General features: G+C 51.1%; 1 long non-coding RNA gene across 1 annotated transcript; it reads right to left on the reverse strand.

The window, feature by feature from the left end:
- Positions 1-439: 439 nt before the first annotated feature.
- LOC135361696 (uncharacterized) lies at positions 440-3,163 on the reverse strand. Its single transcript, XR_010405378.1, has 4 exons — positions 3,049-3,163; positions 2,860-2,907; positions 1,843-1,982; positions 440-777 (listed from the first exon to the last, which is right to left on the reverse strand). It is a non-coding gene; the product is annotated as an uncharacterized LOC135361696 (long non-coding RNA).
- Positions 3,164-6,217: the final 3,054 nt, after the last annotated feature.

Below are 6,217 nucleotides of genomic sequence, written 5' to 3' on the forward strand. Positions count from 1 at the left end.
ATTTTTTATTCTTATGTTAATCCCCACACATTACATCATTAGTTTTAGATGTAGTGTTCCATGATTCATTGTTTGTGCATAACACCCAGTGCTCCATGCAGAATGTGCCCTCCTCAATACCCATCACCAGGCTAACCCATCCTCCCACCCCCCTCCCCTCTAGAACCCTCAGTTTGTTTTTCAGAGTCCATCGTCTCTCATGGTTCGTCTACCCCTCCGATTTCCCCCGCTTCATTCTTCCTCTCCTGCTAGCTTCTTCTTCTTCTTCTTCTTTTTTTTTCTTAACATATATTGCATTATTTGTTTCAGAAGTACAGATCTGAGATTCAACAGTCTTGCACAATTCGCAGTGCTTACCAGAGCACATACCCTCCCCAATGTCTATCACCCAGCCACCCCATCCCTCCCACCCACCCCCCACTCCAGCAACCCTCAGTTTGTTTCCTGAGATTAAGAATTCCTCATATCAGTGAGGTCATATGATACATGTCTTTCTCTGTTTGACTTATTTCGCTCAGCATAACACCCTCCAGTTCCATCCACGTCGTTGCAAATGGCAAGATCTCATTCCTTTTGATGGCTGCATAATATTCCATTGTATATATATACCACATCTTCTTTATCCATTCATCTGTCGATGGACATCTTGAGAGCAGGCAACTCTTGATCTGAGGGTCGTGAGTTCAAGCCCCATGTTGTGTGTAAAGATCACTTAAAATAAACCAAAACAGCCATGACAGCCAAAAAGGGAAAAGCAGACTGACAGTTCCTGAAATTCTGCAGGTAAGAGAAGGAGGGTTAGGAGTGGGGACTGCCTGAAATGCACAAGTTTGTCTTGAAGTGGCATCTTAGGAACGTAGATGATGTGCTTATTTGGGGTGCTAATCAGATGGGGAGGTGGGAGATGACCCCCAAGTGCAATGGCCAAACACAATATAGCACTTAGGTTTCCCGTGTACTCTGTAAATATGAACTCGTTTAAACCTCAGAACCACCCCGTAAGGTCGGTCCTTGCAACCTCTCAGATCACGCAGCTAACAGGATTCCTATGACCACGAAACCACGATGCCCTCCAGCCCCCTTGCCTTCAGAGAGGCTCAGATTCTGGATTTGGGCTCACTGGCTGGGCAAGCCCGGGCGCTTACCTTCTTTGAGCCTGGGTTCCCCACCTGCAGAACAAGGGTCCTTCCCGAGTTATGGGGACGCCCACAGAGCCCCTGACTTTGGTGCTCCACGGAGGGGACTTGTGATGGCTGTTACTGACTTACAGCCTTGGGCCAAGATTCCCTTACTGCTGCCCCTGCCGCCCGAGCCCGGCTGGGGATGGGGCTCCATGCCAGAGCACACCTGCCAGAGTCCCGGCCCGCGCAGAGCCTGGCCGTGTTTGGCAGGATGGGCTAAGTCACTCCGGGAGCTTCTCTCCTTCAAGCCCCCTGACATTCAGGAATCTTCCTCTTTGCTCCTCTTTGTCCTTCCCACCTCCCTTCTGCCTTCCCTTTCTTTTTCTTGAAATACCCTAAGTCAGTTGATGCCTCTTCCCAAGTACGTCACTAAGCAGGCGGGCAGTGCGAGCCGAGTTGGCACAGTGCGGGATTAAGGAAGGATTAAGGCCCTTTGTCCATTACTCATCTCCTCTCTGCAGAGACAAGACCTGAAGGATTGCTAAAGAATTCCCTTGGTAACTACTTTCTCCAGGCCTTGTTTGGATTGCCTCTGGCTGGGTGGAGCTCCCCCTGCGTGCAGCTTCGCAGGGAAGGGAGCCCAGGGCTGCCAACGTCGGGGTGGGTGAGCCAGGGCATTTGCATTGGGTTGGGTCTCCACTCGAGGGCCAAGTCGACTCACCTCTGGGGCCGGTTGCTTCAGACCTCGGAGACAAGCCACATCACGCCCCGAGATTGAATCCCCACTTCCAGCGCCCAAGGGTGTGGTCCTGTGGTCATCCCAGCCCACTCCTCCTTTCGTGTTCCCTTCCCTTGTCGCTCCTGCTTTATGGAGGAAGCGCATAACCTGCTCTTGCATAAGCTGGTCCACGGTGTCCCAGCTCCCGCCCTCTCCACCTCCTCCAGGACAGCAAGTCTTAATTCTCTCTCCGCCTCCTGACTCATCCCGCCCTCCCTCTGCCTTGTATCTCATCAGCCACAGAGCTGCTCCCATATTAGCAAGAGCAGAAACCCTCTGAGCTCTGGGTGCCCCGCCAGCGTCCATCCTCCCTTCCCTGCCTTCCTTCAGAAACGAGCTTCTCTGCGCCCATTGCCTCTGTTCCCGCAACCCCCACCCATTCTCCCGCCCACTTCGGCCCCCCGAACTCGCTCCTGCCGGGGCCACCGGCGCCCAGGTTCCACTACACAATGGACACCTTCAAGTCCTCTGTCATGGGGCTTCTTAGCTGCACTTGACCCAGCTGACCGCTGTCTTCTTCCAGAAACTCCCTCCCTGCTTTCCTTCTGACATGTTCAAGGTTTTCCTGCCTCCTCCCCGGCCTCCTCCCTGCCTCCTTCCCCACCTGCTCTCTCAGTGTTGGGTCTTGCAGAGCTGGACTCTTGGGGCTTTCCCCATGATCTAGGGGCTGGGGGCTCCCACGCCTATCACTCCCCCACTGACACCCCCAAGTGAACGTCTCTCGGACATTCCACATCCCACGTGTCCAGAACGAAGCTCTTCCTCCCCAGGCTTCCTCACTGGCAGGACTGCACAGCCCTGCAGCCCAGAGGCCCGAGCTGTCATTCCTGGTTCCTTCACTCCCCCACCTCCCTGAAGCCCTCCCAGTCCACCTCCAGCTGCCGTTCTGCTCCACAGATGTCCCTCAGGTCCCAGGCCCTTCACCCCCACTTCGCTACCCTATCCACCAGCAACTCCTACCTGTAGGGATCCTACCCTGATGATTGCCCTGCTGCTGCTGAGATCTTTCTAGAATGAAAATGGAATCAGTCAGTCTCTTGCTTAAAACCATTTCATGCTCCTTACTGCTCATTGCGGTTAAAGCGAAGTCTGACCTCCTGAAGCCGTGACACAACCCTTCAGAGCCTGGCCCCTCCCTGCCTCTCTCACCTCCCCTGCCAGGGTGCCCTCCAGGGCCCAGAGTCAGGGACAGGTGCTCAGATCCCGGAATGTTCCTTCCCCTCCAGGCCTTTGTACTTGCTACTCCTTTCTTGGGTACCCGTCCCTACCCTACCCTAGTCCCCACTTCTGGTTAGCTCCTATTTATCCCTCTGTCCTTGGCTTGGCTTAGATGTCATTTCCTCCAGGAAGCCTTCCCTGACTCATCCTCCCCAAAAAACGAAATGCAATCAGACCAAAAAACTGAGTCATAATCTCCTCTCTTCCCCGAGGAGAGATCAGGAAAGCTGTGTTTGCATAATAAGCACAGCATTTTTACTTGACTTCTTTGTTAGGGCTTAGCGGAAATGGGATAAGGTTAGTATCTAAATATAAATAATTCCACAGCACTAGAAAAACACAAATCTCTACCTGATATGTGAATCATGTGATCAGCTGATTGGGACTGATCATCAAAAAACGAAATAATCAAAGTAGAGACTGGATTAATGAAATCATTCTTTGCTCACATAAAAAGATACGTAACTGGGTTTTATAGAAACCAGGTTTTTCTTTCTTCCTGATGCGGTGGTCCTTTTATTCCAATGACATGTTATAGAATTGGTCTCTGCCTTTCACATGTTGAATCACGACAACCCCATCTTCTGGAATTTGAAACACATCTTTTTCTTTTTTTAAGATTTTATTTATTTATTTGAGAGAGAGACACACAGCGAGAGGGGGAACACAAGCAGGGGGAGTGGGAGAGGGAGAAGCAGGCTCCCAAGGAGCAGGGAGCCCGATGCGGGACTCGATCCCGGGACTCCAGGATCATGACCTGAGCCGAAGGCAGATGCTTAACCGACTGAGCCACCCGGGCGCCCCTGAACCACATCTTTGGCTAATTTCATTTCATTTGTATTATTACTGCCATTATTGATATTTGGGATGGCTTGAGACTCTAATGACAGAGGAGGCTGGCTAGAGCATAGTTTTGACACCCTGTGGCGTCACCACTGGTTGTATTGAAAGTGTTTGGCAACTAGAAGGGGCTGGATCAATACTGATGAATGAATGAATGAATGAGTGGAACAAGGGAATGAATGAAGGAACTCGGTTTTCTGTTCTTGGCCTCCGGTGGTTACTTTCAGCAGCACACACAGACCAGGTGTAGCTTCTGCTCCCTGAATCGCGGGCGTCCCGTGACGGGACGGCAGGGTTCCCAGAGCGCCTGTATCTCTCTTGTAGTGGTCAGAAAGTGTAGGAGGAGGGAGCAGGGCCCAGGTCTCACCCGACCTTATGGATTTTATTCTCAGTACAGGGAGAAGCCCTTTGGAAATGAAATATACCACCTGATCTGATTTCTTTTTGATTGTTTTTGTTTTTAAAAATATCATTGCAAATCTCTGGAAAGCCAGATCCAGGACTGGAGAAAGAAAGTCAATTATTAGCTGAGAGTGTCAACACATTTTTGTGACACCAGATGACTTCCCCCTCCCCCCTCCCCCCTGTCAACGGCAATGCCTTGAGTCAGCTTGCCATCTTGTGGTCAAACTTAGGGACCACACACTGCCCGTCCTACACTCCAGGGCCCCTGCAGTGGTGGAGACAAGACTTTGGACCCCAGTCTGTGATCCCACCAGAATCTTGGGTCTAAAGGTCTATGTTCAAGTCCACTCCCAGCCGTATGGCTGAAGAATTCAAGTTTCTCATCTGAATCGTGGGGACAGCAACACTCTCATCTCTCCAGTAAAGACCCAATGAGAAATAGGATTTTCGTTATCATAGGCTTTTGGAAACGCTCCTGATGGTGGTTGATGGGTATAGTTTTTCTGAGGGCGAAATCTGTCTTCAGTGTTACCTAAAAACAAGAAAATAAGATGCCTAGGTGGTTTGGATGTTTTGTCCTGGAAGGGATTTGGGCATCGTTAGGGTGACCTTATTTAAAGAGGAAGAAACAGACTCAGGGAGAGAGCAAAGTAGAAATCCAGACTCTTCCAGGCTGGCACTGCAGAATGTGGACTCACTGCTCCCCTGGCTTCAGCGAGGATGCGAGGGCAGAAGTTCCCACGTGGGCGCTCGGAACAGGGTTCAGGAACCAGGCCAGTAAGGACAGAGACCATGGAGGTCATGGCTCTTTGGAAGGCGAGTCCTTCTTTGTGTTGATGAGGAGGCATCCACAGAACCTGAGCGGGGCTCCGGGCTCCAGGTGCGCAGAATTTGTGGCATGGAGTAAAGCTTCTGCCCCACACCTGCTTGTGCTCTCTCTCACTCTCTCTGTCAAATAAATAAATAAAATCTTAAAAAAAAAAAAGAACCACATTGCCTTCTCTCATCCACCCAGCCCCCACCTGCTTGAGGACCCAGATGAATGAAGCCTCCAAAGTTAGGAAGGTACAAAGTGTGAACGTCTCTGGGGATTTCTTCCTACCCCCCCTTAACAGTATACCCCTGGGAAAAGGACTAGGGGCATCCCTTGCTGGAAATACCCCAGCTCCCTGAGGGATGATGGCAACCTCATCATTTAATGAAAAAAATCTGCCCCTAGAGTCCTGGGAGAGCCTGAGGAGTGGGTGGGGCCGGGGAGCAGATGCCATCTGAGGCTCCTTGCCCCTGAACCCCCAACAGAGGTAGGTCCCAAACCACACATTGACCTTCCCCGAGCATTTGGCTGCTGGGCTACCCAGCGTCCCAGCCTGAGCCTCGCGTCATCCCTGCACAGTGTCCTCAACGGGAAAGTCCCCATTTGACTGCCATTGTGTGTTTCCTCAGAAGGACTTCAGACTAAGCAGGGACATCAGTGACCTCAGGAGGCCTTCCACAGACAGCAGACTGGTTTTCAGTGGATGAACGCATGATGAATGATGAATTTGGGTGTTTTCTTTCCAGTTCCCATCGTCTCCAGGTTCCTTGGAACTGGGGGGCATCTTTTCTCTGCCCCAGTGCCTTATGTCTGTCTCGGACCACGCCCATCTCTGCTGGCCAGTTCAAGTTCGTGGGGTCCAGGCACAGACACGGACAGGTCAGCTAGTGCCACCCCACAAACTGTAAGTCATATTGAAAGGCACACACAGCGTGCATGTAAAATATTGTCTTTGGTGTAAATGAGAAAAAAAAAAATTGCACCTGAGTTTTGCTAGGAACAAATCTCTCGCTTTGTCCTTGGGTTTCGAATTTTATG

Source organism: Mirounga angustirostris, unplaced genomic scaffold (genome assembly GCF_029215605.1).
Source record: "Mirounga angustirostris isolate CCGP_5_RB_7025 unplaced genomic scaffold, mMirAng1.0.hap1 SCAF_10, whole genome shotgun sequence".
Taxonomy (NCBI): Eukaryota; Metazoa; Chordata; class Mammalia; order Carnivora; family Phocidae; genus Mirounga; species Mirounga angustirostris.